Source organism: Polypterus senegalus, chromosome 4, assembly GCF_016835505.1.
Source record: "Polypterus senegalus isolate Bchr_013 chromosome 4, ASM1683550v1, whole genome shotgun sequence".
In the NCBI taxonomy this organism is placed as follows: domain Eukaryota; kingdom Metazoa; phylum Chordata; class Cladistia; order Polypteriformes; family Polypteridae; genus Polypterus; species Polypterus senegalus.
The window spans coordinates 156,842,404-156,857,007 of NC_053157.1; positions in this window are offsets into that span (position 1 = coordinate 156,842,404).

Here is a 14,604-nt window from a genome sequence, read left to right on the forward strand (position 1 = left end):
ACATGGACCCACAATGCTCCAGGCAGCTTAGGTGGGTCAGTTTTTTAGAATGAAAAAATGAAAAAATTAAAAGTGTTATTATTCCCATAACTCATACAGCTTAATGATGACTATTGACCATTTATGTAGTCTATAGGCTTGACGTATCTCGTTGATCGTATTAATTCAATTTCACATGGAGTGGACTAATTTATTTTTTTGCACTAGGGCCCACCAAATTCTAGTTATGACACTAGCAGCAGGGATAGGCTCCATAAACCTGAATTGAATTATGAGCGTTTAAAAATATTACATTTTGCTTGTACAGTTCTCTTTGTTGAGAAACTGAAGTCATTCCTTTGAATCTGTAAATCAGCTGTGTTAGGTATAATGTTTAAAAAGCTGCATGAGGCTAAAGTGTAGAATTTGACTTACAATAATTAACAGGAAACTGGTGATATGTTTGGGGTATTTCTAACAGTGGCATTGCATTTGTGGACTAAATAGCCCATTTAAATATATTTCTGTGGATTCAGATTATGCAGGATTTCCTGAATAAACACATAATAAGTAAAACTCATTGCTTAACCAATTTTGTTTGGCATTAAAACCAATTTGATAAAAAAAAATTACTGCCTTAGTCTAAGTATAGAAAATTTTTCATTAAAAGTCTGCAGTTCCCCCAAATGACAGTGCTGTCTGCGCTTGTTACTATACACATTGAAAACTCTTACTGATAAAAGCATCCTCTTGGGCACTGAAATTATCAGTGCCATTCCTTATGACTTTACTGCTGCATTGATTTGAGTCACGTCAAATATAAAACTGCTCTTCCTTCAGTGTATCATACTGGCTCAGATTTAGAAAGAAAAAAAAAACAGTCAATAGTAATGAAGGGGAAGAGTGCAATGCGTATTATTAGTCACAATAAAGTCATAATGTAGTTCACGCTTATTGAAATGTGTACTTAGTACAATGAAATTCCTAATTGCATATCTCCCAATTACTACTCAGAGTAGAAAACAGTAATACCAATCACTTACAAATCAGCACATCATACACTGAATGCAGCATATATATATATATATATATATATATATAGAGAGAGAGAGAGAGAGAGAGAGAGAGAGTATGTGTGTGTGTATGTGTACATATATATACCATATACATATACACACACATTTATTTACACACTATTTACAACTGTTATTTACGGTTCAGTCAGTCCTTGGTTCCTTCGGCCGCCTTAACTCCTGTCTTGCAAGCTCTGTCCTTCTTCCTCCCGACTCCGGCTCCCTGAATGGAGTGAGGCGGCCCCTTTTATCTTGCCACAGATGTGTTCCAGGTTCATGACAATGAACTTCTGGCAGCACTCCACAATGTGGCGGAAATGCTATCCTTGCACCCGGAAGCACTCTGGGCATAAACCATCCCTGGTCTGTCAATGCTTCCTGGTGTCCCAGAATCATTGTCCCCCAGGGATCAAGGACCATCTGGGTGCCCAGGGAAAAGAAGTGCCGCTCTCCCGGTTCCTCCTTCCTCCAGGCATCCTGGCGGGGTAGGGTTCCTGGCCGTCTATAACAATATATATATTATATACATATATATATATATATATATACACACATATATATATATACACACACACACACATATATATATATATATTTATATATATATATATATACAGTATATATATATATATATATATATATATATAGGACATGTGGAAGGAGCAATCAGTGCTCATACAAAGTGTAGGGCAGGTCACCCCCTTTAATCACTTAGGCACTCGACAGTGCAGTAATAAACATAAAATCAACTCAATGGCCGATGACTTCAATATTGCTCTTGTGAGCAAGTGAGAATCAGGGAGCTCTCTCCTCTCTAGCATTCAGTTCCAAATGAGACACTGATATTCAGGGGTGTCTCCTTGCCGGAAGGGGGTGTCTTCTCTGTGCTGTGGAAGAGAAAAGAGACAAGTCGGTTAGTGGTAGTGCCTCCTTTTGCCCTGGCAGGGTATTATAAACCTTGGATTAGTCGTTGAGGTGTACCACTAATTTGTGGCAATACATATATATTGTAATAACAAAGCAGAAAAACAAGAGTGTTTAGGCACCTGTAGGTACAGCCCGTATAATTGAAATCTCAAAGAGAAAAAAAATGCAAGTAAACAGTACTGAAGAAAATCATATTTTCAAACTAACACATTTAGGTGTTCCATTATAAAAATGAATCAAAGACATTTTTAATGTGTTAATCGCACGCATTAACGGTGATTAATAAATAGTCCTACTATATACATATAAGAACAAATCAAAAAGTAAAGGAAATTTAAAAAATCACATGGTGGAGAGAACTGAAGATGGCTATATAGAAATGCTTCCCATCCAATCTAATAGAGTTTTATAGGATCTGCTAAGGAAGAATGAGGAAAACTGCCCAAATCCAGGTGTTCAAAGCTTGTGGAGACTTATTCAAGAAGACTCAAAGCTATAATTGCTGGCAAAGGGGTTTCTACAAAGTACTAAAGTAAGTTTCTAAATACTTCTAGGAGTGAGAGATTTCTCTTTTTAATTTCTAATGAATCCGCAAACCTTTTCTTAAAACACGTTTTCACTTTTTCATTATGGGTTATTGAATGTAGATTAAGGGGTAAAAATGGCAAATGTATTAATTTAAAGTTAAATCTACAATATAATAATCTACAAATCTACAATGTAATAAAGTGTGCAGAAAGTGATACACACTCACCGGCCACTTTACTAGGTTCAACTGCTTGTTAACACAAATATCTAATCAGCCAATCACATGGCAGCAACTCAATGCATTCAGGCATGTAGACATTATCAAGACGACCTGCTGAGGTTCAAACCGAGCATCAGAATGGGGAAGAAATGGGATTTAAGTGACTTTGAACATGGCATAGTTGCTGGTGTCGGATGGGTTGGTCTAAGCATTTCACAAACCACTGATCGACTGGGATTTTCCCTCACAGCCATCTCTTGGGTTTACAGAGAATGGCCCAGAAAAGAGGAAAATATCCAGTGAGCGGCAGTTCCCTGGGCGAAAATGCCTTGTTGATGCCAGAGGTCAGAGGAGAATGGCCAGAGTGGTGTGAGCTGACAGAAAGGCAACAGTAACTCAGATAAGCACTTGTTACAACTTAGGTATGCAAAAGAGCATCTCTAAATGCACAACACATTGAACCTTAAAGCACATGGGCTACAGCAGCAAGAGACCACACCGAGTGCAACTCCTGTCAGCTAAGAGCAGGCAACTGAGGTTACAATTCACATGGGCTCAAAAAAATTGTACAACAGAATATTTGAAAAATATCGCCTGGTCTGATGAGTCTCAAATTCTGCTGCAACATTCAGGTGTTAGGGTCAGAATTTGGCATCAACAACATAAAAGCTTGGTTCCATCATGCTTTGTGTCAAAGGTTCAGGCTGGTGGTGGTGTAATGGTGTGGGGGATATTTCCTTGGCACACTTTGAGCCCCTTAGTACCAACTGAACATCGTTTAAATGCCACAGCCTACCTAAGTATTGTTGCTGACCATGTCCACACCTTTATGACCGAAGTGTACCCATCTTTTAATGGCTACTTCCAGCAGGATAACGCACCCTGTCACAAAGCTCAGATCATTTCAAACTCTGTAGCAACTATAAGATGCTATCATGTCAATAAGGATCAAAAACACTGAGGAATGTTTCCAGCACCGTTTTGAATTTATGCCACAAATAATTCTGGCAGTTAAGAAGGTAAAAGGGGGTCCAACCCAGTACTAGCAAAGTGTATCTAAATAAGTGGCTAGTGAGTATATATGAGTATTATATATAAAATTTATATATTTACAAAAAAAAAGTCATACAAATGTCTTATCTTCAGCTAAGTCACACTAATTGTCAAACACAATCTGCTTCAACTAATAATACAGAAACATTTGTGTTTCTTCTTGCCAATACTGAATGCACTATTTACACATGCAGAGTCTAGGCTGGAAATGAAAATGGCCCACTCAAGCACACACCCACGCTTGCTCACGGTGGGCTAATTCAGTGTTTCCAATTATTCTGTTCTGCACAATTCTGGGGTATGGGAGAAAAAACAGAGTACCAGAGGGGAGTCTACACTGACAAAAGTAGAATGAGCAAACTCTCTACAAAAATGAATAGGTCCAAGATTTGAACCCTGGATCCATTAACACAGCAGCCCTAAACATACACATTTCAGTTATGAAAAAAAAATCAATTTAAATCATTGTATCAAAGAGCTTAATCAAAAAGCACACATATTGAGCGAGCATGAAACTGTGTTTTTATGGCACACTTCATATATCTCAGAGCCCATCATGTATGCATGACTGTAAATAAATCTGCACAGCAGGCAGAAATTACTGAAAAATACTACTGCATACATACGCAGCATCTGGCATGGGCGCAAAAACATCTCTACCCATGTCCAAAAATGTTATACAGTATAGAGAGAGTAACACAAATCACTAGCCCACAGATCATCAGCTGAATTCTTGTCCCTTCCCCAATAATCAAACCCCATTTTAACTGGTCAGGGGAGCCCCATTAGTCTCCAGATGAGTCCTCAGTATCAAGGATCCCAGTCAGATGGTTTCCTCACCAATAAGGAGCTGCCTTTTCTGTCCTCCTGTTAAACCTCACTTGGATCTGGCTCTGGCACCCATTTACTTCCCATCATTACAATCCAATATTCACGTGTATGTACCTAAATCTACTAAATTCCAAGATACCATCTGCCAGCTGAATATTTGGCATGACACCCCAAGCTATAGGAACACCTGGGCATATAGTGCAGCCAGCTCTTGCTTTAGTCTTTCTGCTGCAAAGATGCTCATTTTTCTCTTTACACCATTTATAGAAGACTTACCTCACACTCTGTTACAATATATTTTTGTTGCCCACTGCAATAACGAGATATATGTTATTCAGTCTAATGAAATCATTGATTAGCAAATCACACAAAACTGAATTCAAAACAAAATGTCGAATTGCACTTTGCAAAAGCCTTAGGGAAACACCATAATGGAATTCATACCATTGACACAGGAAGAAAGGTGATTAGTTCCTGCCCTAATTTAAATTGTGCTGACCTGTCTTTTACCATTTAAATAAAGATCCCTAGTGAAAAAGAAAATCACCAGACTTGTTTCCTGTCATGTGTTGAGCTGTGGGATGTGTGCTGAGGTTGCTCTAGTAGTATGATGCCCACTTTACCAAACAATCACTTTCCTAAAGAGATGTTTACACACAATACATTCCATCAGCAGCACTTGCAGTCTGCGTATCCTCGGCTATAAGAATTAGGAAACTGGAAAGGCAGTTACTAGGTAATGGCAAGAGGCGAGTTCCCCTGCACCAGAAACACAGTAATGTACATGATAGTGCATTCTGGTGCACCTTTGTGTCAAAAATATGTCACAATTGTAAAAAAATATAAAAGCTCTCCTCTGCGGTGGTATGAGTTTTTACTGCTCTGCATGTAGTATACCTGCATTATGCAGCTCCATAAAAAAGTGCCAGTTTCATAAAACTGTATGGAAATGAAATTTGGTTGTTTTGCTTGTCACTAGATGAAATATTACAAGTCTAAACCAAAAGCCTTACTGGCTGCATTTGGCTTATGTTTAGGCTTTATTATAGACCATCCATCCACATTACCTGTGGCAGAAAGGTTATTGAATAAATTTAAAAAAATCTTTGATATCTCTTGCCGTGTATGTACCTTCAGGGACTTTCCTCAGTATCCTCGTGGGTCTGAAACTCTCGTGACCAGTACTCCCTCCCTCTCTTGAATATGTTCCCATAAAGCCTGTTACTCAGAAACTTCCTTGGCGTCTGTCTACTTTTATAATTCCCATCTTTGAAGGCAACTCTCAGTGTGCCTCCTACACCTTCACTCCTCCTCGTGTGTCTCACACTCACACTTCCTCTTTTGATCATGTCACCAAAACCAAACTGACCAATCAGACTGCTTGGAGGGATTGGACATACACACACAAACCTTAGTGTTTTGTTATCATGATAGGTTTTTGATTTAAACAATAAAGTACTAACACATTTGAGATAGAGGTGGGCTTCTTGATTCTTATGTAATAAAGGAAGCCTACTGGCTAAAGTCCTGAACTGCAAACCAGAAAATTGCCATATCAGTCCCTGCCACTAGCACGGTGAGTTACTAGCACATAGAGATTTTTAAGTTGGTTTGAAGGGAATATTAAATAAATATAATCCTTTTTGTTATGAGTGTTGCATGATGGTGCAGTGATTTGCACTATTGGGTCTCAGGTTCAGTATCCTGGTATCAGAGGTAAATTAATGGAAGGGCTTATTAAACTTAAGATTGAGCAACATGTGGCAAGAACAGGAGTTTTACTAAACAGTCAGCATGGGTTCAGACGAGGGAGCTCGTGTTTTATAATACGGTGGGATTCTATGAGGAAGGATATGACCAGAGTGGTACATATGATATTATGTATCTTGACTTTCATAAAAGCATTTGATAAAGTCAAACATGAGAGGTTGGGAGTGCAGGGTGTTATTTGTAGATGGGCACACAATTGGCTCAGACACCTAAAGCAGGGGGACGATGCTGCACAGTAGTATTAGTGGAAGTGGTTCCCCATTGTCTATTTAAAGCAATTTGAGTGTCTAGAAATGTACTACATAAATAGAACTTCTAAATATCTATCAGTGTGCGGTTAACCATCTCCCAATTTCTTTCAGAAGGAATATGCCCAGATTACTCAGAAAAGCACTGTGCACCACAGCATTTTGCATACAAACATTATTTTCAGTCCTTCATTATTTAAATCCACTTATTCCTTAAAACAATGAGATGAACCCATACTAGCAGCACTACACACAAGGCTATAATGAGACCTGGGTGGGATGCTAGTCCATTGAGGGGCACACTCACACATACACACATACCACAGAGGAATCCTAGAAACTGTCAGTGAAGAACTACAAAGTTAAAATAGCTCTTTTTTTAAAAGTATATATATATAGAGGGTTTCGGTTTACACACTAAGTGGTAATTTAACCTTTGTGATTTTTGCTGTTCATAATGATGCCACACTGTGCCCCCAATGCCCTGAGATTAATGAAATGTATTCACCTGGAAGTACTTTTGAGCCCCACTGTAAACTGACAATCAATTTCCATAGTGGTGCTGTCGCCAATTTGACATAATCTTGGATTGGATTAAGCGGGTTGGAGAATATCATGCTAATGCCATGTTCTTTTATGAGAGATGTGGCTTTTGAAAGCAGCAGCTCCAGCTCTGGGCCGCCCAGGAGTTCCATTTTCGCTCTGCCTGCAGAACAGCCGGCTCGTCTCTTAGTAACCAGTGAAGTCAGTTGCCATAACTACTGCACGTGTGTCAGAAGCCAAGCACTAGACGCTCGTACGGGGTCTTGATAGCCATCGCTAATGCTGTTCCTGTGAATGAGCTTTGGAGTGCTCGGGTGGCACACAAAGTGAATCCAACTTGGGATGGCATATGAGGATGGATAAGGACTGAACAGACACAATTACTATTTAAGATCCAAGCTGCTTTCTCTCTTGTTTGTTTTCAGAATCTAACGCCAGCACATCCCATAGTCATGAATAAAAAGCAGATAAAAATTAACTTTACTTATACCTTCCAAAAATTGTTCTTGCCTCAGTCAGTCTACATCTAGCACTGTAGCAACAGAGAGGCTCCTTCCAAGGCTTTATAATGTAAATCTTTAATTCTCTGTTGAGTTCTTCACAGTTACTCGCTGAATCGTGCTTGGCCAATTTTAATAAAAGAACACCCTGGAGCATCTGCACTTTGTTTCAATTTGAATGAAGAGCCAATTAAAGTTTGTGAAAATTCTTGCTGCTTTTATGGCCTGCAGCTCCTCTGCAGTCTGTCAGTTTTTTTTTTTTTTTGGTTTTTTTTTTACTTTATGGTAAAACTGTAGAAAGACTGCCCCCCAGTGGTGATTTCTATACATTTATCCTTTCAATATTAGACTGGTTTATGGGGTCATTATTGTCATATCTACAGAGGACAGTGACATTCGCATCTGCACCTGTTAATCAACATGCAATACGATGCTTTCTACAGCACCACAATTATTATTTATTTTGAAGATGGCTTTATCCAAGGTGACTTACAAATCAAGTTATACATGCAAGAATGATCAGAAGGTGCATTCATCAAAAGCAACAGAGAAAAAGATTAAAAAATTAGCAAGATGGAGTACTACTGCTACTACTATATACAGTAATTATACCTGCAACTAGACTAAGACAAACTTCAATATCATTAACCCTGAGTCAGTACAATAGCAGCTATCCAGTAAAAGATAAGTTAAGCAGTTACAAAATATTTAGTGAGTACGACAACCTTATCTTAAAATGTCTGCCTTTCTTACCAGAAAAAGCCCAGAACAATATCAGCATTATAGGTGAGAATTGCAAAACGGTTTGAATTAGAAGAAGAGGGGATTTTTTCTCTTTTGGGGAAGACGAATTTCAGTAAAGACCATCTTTGTGTAAATCAAGTTTCCTGCAACACTGTGCTCTTTGTAAGTGAGTCAAAGTAACTGGCTTTGCTGTGACACCAGATTGGACACTATAATCATTGGGACACGCCTCCTAATTATTGAATTCAGGTGTTTCAATCAGACCCATTGCCACAGGTGTATAAAATCAAGCACTTAGCCATGCAGTCTCCATTTACAAACATTTGTGAAACAAAATGGGTTGTCCTGAAGAAGCTCAGTGACTTCAAGCGTGGTACTGTGCTAGGGTGCCATCTTTGCAATAAACCGGTTTGTGAAATTTCATCCCTGCTGGATATTCCACGGTCAACTGTAAGTGGTATTATTGGAAAATGGAACCATTTAGGAACAACAGTAAGTCAGCCATGAAGCGGAAGACCACATAAAGTGACAGAGTGCTGTCAAAGACTGCTAAGGTGCCTCGTGTGTAAAAGTTGCCAACGCTCTGCTGATTCCATAGCTGAAGAGTTCCAAACTTCCACTAGTGTCAATGTAAGCAACAGGAGCTTCGTGGAATGGGTTTCCATGGGTGAGCACAATTGCACACAAGCCTCACATCACCAAGCCCAATGCCAAGCATCAAACAGAGTTGTGTAAAGCCCACTGCCACTGGACTGTGGAGCAGTGGAAACATGTTCTATGGAGTGACGAATCACACTTCTCTGTTTGGCAGTCAGATGGGCAAATCTGGGTTTGGAAGATGCCAGGAGAACATTACTTGAAAGACTGCACTGTGAAGTTTGGTGGAGGAGGGAAAACGGTGTGGGGCTGTTTTTTCAGGGTTTGGGCTAGGCCCCTTATTTCCAGTGAAGGGCAATATGCTTCATTATTATTCATATTAATGCTTCAGCGTACCAAAACATTTTGGACAACGCTATCTTTCCAACTTTTTGGAAACAGTTCATGGAAGGCCCTTTTCAATTCCAGCATGACTCTGTCCCAGTGCACAAAGCAAGGTCCATAAAGACATGGTTGGATGAGTTTGGTGTGGAAGTTGACTGGCCCACACAGATCTCTGACCTCAGCTCCATCGAACACCTTTGGGGTGAACTAGGATGGAGATTGTGAGCCAGGCCTTCTCATCCCAATGTCAGTGCCAAACAAGTGTCAAAAAAACGGGCACAAATTCCCACAGAAACACTCCAAAATCTTGTGGAAAGCCATCCAAGAAGAGTGGAAGCTGTTATAGCTGCAAAGGGGGGACTAACTCCATATTAAAGTCTATGTATTTGAATGCAATGTCATTAAAGTCCCTGTTGGTGTAATGTTCAGGCAACCCAATACTTTTGTCCATATAGTGTATGTTCGAAGCCTATCACAAGCTCATGTTGAACTGGGGGTGTGAACGTTTTATCATTTGGGGTGCATTGCTGCTGACGTGAGACCCGGGTTCACTCCCCGGGTCCTCCCTGCGTGGAGTTTGCATGTTCTCCCCGTGTCTGCATGGATTTCCTCTGGGTACTCCAGTTTCCTCGCACAGTCCAAAGACATGCAGGTTAGGTACATTGGCGATTCTAAATTGTCCCTAGTGTGTGCGTGTGCCCTGCGGTGTGCTGGCGCCCTACCCGGCCTTGCACCCTGTGTTGGCTGAGATTGGCTCCAGCAGACCCCCGTGACCCTGTAGTTAGGATATAGCAGGATGGATAATGGATGGATGGATGCTGCAGCCGCACCCAGGTAGTAGCTGTCACTGGACCAAACTTAAGTTTCATTACATGCCAGATAATATTAGAGCACAATCTGAAGCCAACAGTTAAAAAGCTGAAGCCAAACGGAATATGGTTCTTATTAGGGCTGCTGTTTGAACAAAAAATCTGATCATGATTAATCACACAATTAAAGTATTTAATCTCAAAATAACAGCATATAAATCTTTTTTCTTTCCATTTTTCCTTTGAGCATATTCATATTTTTCTATAAAGCACAAATAACTCTGATTACTTTCTAACACGAAACACTTGCGTATGCATATCCAACAATTCCAGTTAGCTTACTGAACAGTTTTTTTGTAACAGAAACAATTGAATTAACAGAGGAACGCTAGCTGGTCAAGACAACAATGGGAGCACGTCATAAAACAAATTTGTTGAGAAGGGTATTAGCAATATACAGATGAATTTGTCTTGCACTTTGTTTTCTGAATAATGCAGTCATTAAAATGATATAAATATGAAAATAAGACATTATTGATGTTTTGACTATTTTTTCAGCCACTTGCTTTTAAGCACACCAGTTTATTCACACTGGTCGTTCAAGAGATGCCCCTTCTTGCTAACACAATATACAGATAAAGAAAGCAAACGTCCAAAAGGGAACCAGTATAGGGAAACGTTACTTTTAAAAGCAACTTGGTTACATTAGTCATTACTTACAAAAAACTAACTAAATATTTAATATAGTTCCTTGTAAAATGTACTTACAGTGTGTTCAATTGTTTCCACTTAATCAGACTACACACATGCTTAACGTTTGCCTCACTAGCTGTCACCAGACGGCCCGAGCACAGGGGGTGTACGATGTTACCGAAGCCCGCAGTCAGCAGCAGACATTCGTGGGCGCGGACCGCTGCTGTCTCGTGAGCAAGTGAGCCCGCGTGGTTAGCAGGTTAGCTCGCTTGCACAAAGAAATGTGTGCACACGTGACAGGGGAATGGGGGGAAAAGTTCCTTTATCAGCCAATAGCGGCACAAGGATATAAAAAACATTGAATTCAGCAGAGGATGAGTCGAAGATGAGACAAGCAGATGCAGTTCAAATAGTTGGTGAGAGTTTCATGGATGTGAGCGCGTCTTGCTGGACAAGACTGGGTAGAATTCTTTTGTAGCTATGACCCCGTTATTACTATAACTTTAAACTCGGCGCTGTGGTTTTGGATCTGCCGGCAAGATCAAGCAATAATGCAATTAAAAAAATTAAAACTGCATAAATTTCATTAGTTTCCTCGTTGCAATAATTTAGGTATAGTAATTTGCCGTTAAAATGCCACATTGCATACCACGATACCATGTTGCAATGTTTCATCCATCAAAAATGGTGGAATTCAAGGTTTTGTTGAAAGCTTGCTTCAATTGTGTGCAATTTGATGGACAGACTATTATCTGCTAAATGACACCACGTTTCACTTTTTATGTTTCACAAATGTTGCTTTTTTTGGGGGGAAGCATTTTTTAATCTTGTAACTACTGGTTGCCCTTCCGTGAGAACCCTAAATACAAAGAGGACTGTTTCATTTATGTTAGGTAGAATGCCCAGAGGGGACTGGGCGGTCTCATGGTCTGGAATCCCTGCAGATTTTATTTTTTTCTCCAGCCGTCTGGAGTTTTTTTGTTTTTTCTGTCCCCCCTGGCCATTGAACCTTACTCTTATTCGATGTTAATTAATGTTGATTTATTTTGTTTTCTTATTGTGTCTTTTATTTTTCTATTCTTTATTATGTAAAGCACTTTGAGCTACTGTTTGTATGAAAATGTGCTATATAAATAAATGTTGTTGTTGGTGTTGTAATTTGGATACACAGTATAATTGCTTTCCTATATATGCCTTGAGCATGGGAAAGGTACTATATAAATAAAGTGTATTATTATTATAATTATTATACAAGTATCTATATTCTGGCAGAGTAGAATCTGCCTCTCAGAATGATACGTAGGTCAGGGTTCTTCAATAATGGACATGTAGGCTATGGATGCTGTCACACACGAGCATGTGGGAGATGGTTTATGGGCTCGAATATTTGTATGTCCCCGTCGGACTGGGGGTTGGCACTGCCCTCCAACTCTTTCTCCTTTTCCCTTGCAGCCCAGCAGAAGAATCCTCCTCATAAACCCTCCTCAGAATCCATCCTCCGTCACTTCCTCTTCCACCATTCACACCTTACTTAACCGTCAATTACACCACTTCCTGTCTGCCATGTACATATGACATCCATTTCCTACCATGATCGTTTTGATCTGTTTGGAGTGCATGTCTGTAAAGACCTTTTATTGCAATTGCTTGCTTTCAGGTATACAGGGTGGATCTCAAAACCTTTTCCCCGTGTTTATTTTAAAATGAGGTTAGGAGCAGGCGCTGATGCAGAGCATTGCCGCACCCACCACATGACAAACCAACTCAGGATGCCATGCAATAGGTGGCACCTCAGCACCACACTTGTTCAGATGGAATAGAACCAGTATGAGTTTTTTTTTATGGTGGCTGGAGTGGAGGGCCTACATGCAGGGCTGGATGCAGATTAACATCATACCCAGGGCAGAGCAATTGCAAGTTAAGGGCCTTGCTCAAGGGCCCAACTGGCAACCTTCCAATTGCCAGTGCAAATCCCTAGCCTCAGAGCCACCACTCTGCCCCGTGGTATTTACAAAACTTACTTGAAAAGATTAAAAGTGGAGAAAAAGAATCCTGCTTTTTTGTGTTGCCTCAAAACAGTAAAACTAGACATATTTCTTGTAGATACTTCAAAACAATGGGTGGTCCTGACATATTCATTGACACTTATAGTGTTTAGAAGCATATTCCAGCTCCTATGGAAGAACATTCAAAGTGCTTTTTTTTTTTTTTTTTTGTAAAAATGTCTCACTTTAGTTTTCTGTAACGTAAGTGTACATCATACTGTAAGTAGAAAATGCATATTGAGTGAAAGATGAAGTAATAGCTAGGTAAAGTAGCTGAAAATGGACAAAAATGAGGCAGACTTTAAAGGGTTAAACTGATTAGATTCATTTGGCCCTTCTTTATTAACAACGTGTGATGTGTAGTCAGATTAACTGGATTAAATTTACGCATTTAGGGGTTGTGTTAAAAAATGTAATTGCAGAAATTGTTAACACATTAATCACACATTAACAGGGATTAATCAGAAGCCCTATAACAGGACAATGATAAAGGGCATAAGTAAACAAAAGTTCAAATTAAATATAATAATGAATTTCAACATCAATTTTACTCAAACCTCGTAATTCACCAAATTAGAAAAAAATGTAATAATGTAGGGAAAATTTAAAGTAACTATGAAATCTCTCAAAATGTCTCAACATAATATGCAAAAGCTATGTTTTAAAATGAATTATGACGTTAGAAATAACTTGAAATTTTCAAATGGAATTATAGGCAGCAATGTGATGCCATGGCTAACGCTGCTGCCTTCCAATTGCAAGGTGCATGAGGCCTCAAACCTCAGGTGCCTGACTTGTGACTAAAACTGTTAAACCTTCATCAGAGTAAACAAATGTCAGCTCATTTCCTTTGACAATAACTCCTTGGAAAGTAACTGGCATTTTTCTGATTTGCTTTTTTTGTTTAAGCTGCAATTTTAAAAGTCTTTTCTAGGCAAGTGACACCCTCTTCTCCTGGGAGTCTCCTTTGAAGGCTGTGATACATAGCTAGTGACGCCTATGTGAATTCTTTGCAACTCTTTTAATTTTTTTACTATTTGACATTAAACACGGTTAGCAGTGGTTTCTGTTTTGCATTTCACTGAATACATAGTTGCATTTTTAACAATAAAATTCTGGTGGGGCCAAACAGAATTTATGCAAGAATACCTACCATATGTAACATACCACTCTGAAAAATAATAAGATGTTGAAATTGTTCAATTTAATATGTTCTACACAGATGAGTTAAGTAAACCAGTGACATTAACACAATTTACAGTGACCAGCTTAACACTAATCATTTATGCCAGGTATGATTCATATTCGAACATGCTATTCTAAATCAACATTAACACGAGACAAGTTCTATTTTTCACATGAACAGTTTAAACATCACAGTCTGTGAAATGAAACATTTAATACCATCTCCTCTTTTGTCTCCAATAACAGATCAGTCAACTGACTATTGATGTCCTCTGATATTGGACCAGAATTCCCATCCCTTCTGCCTCTGATTGAATATAAAGTAGTGTGATGCTGGAAATTGATGTTCATTTGTGCAACCCATTTCTGAGTGTGCAGCAGACCACATCAGCAGTGTCTTAACAAGGACATGAATGGTCACTGTTCATTTTCTACATTTCTACGAACTTTTGTTTTTTCCATCTTATTGCACAGG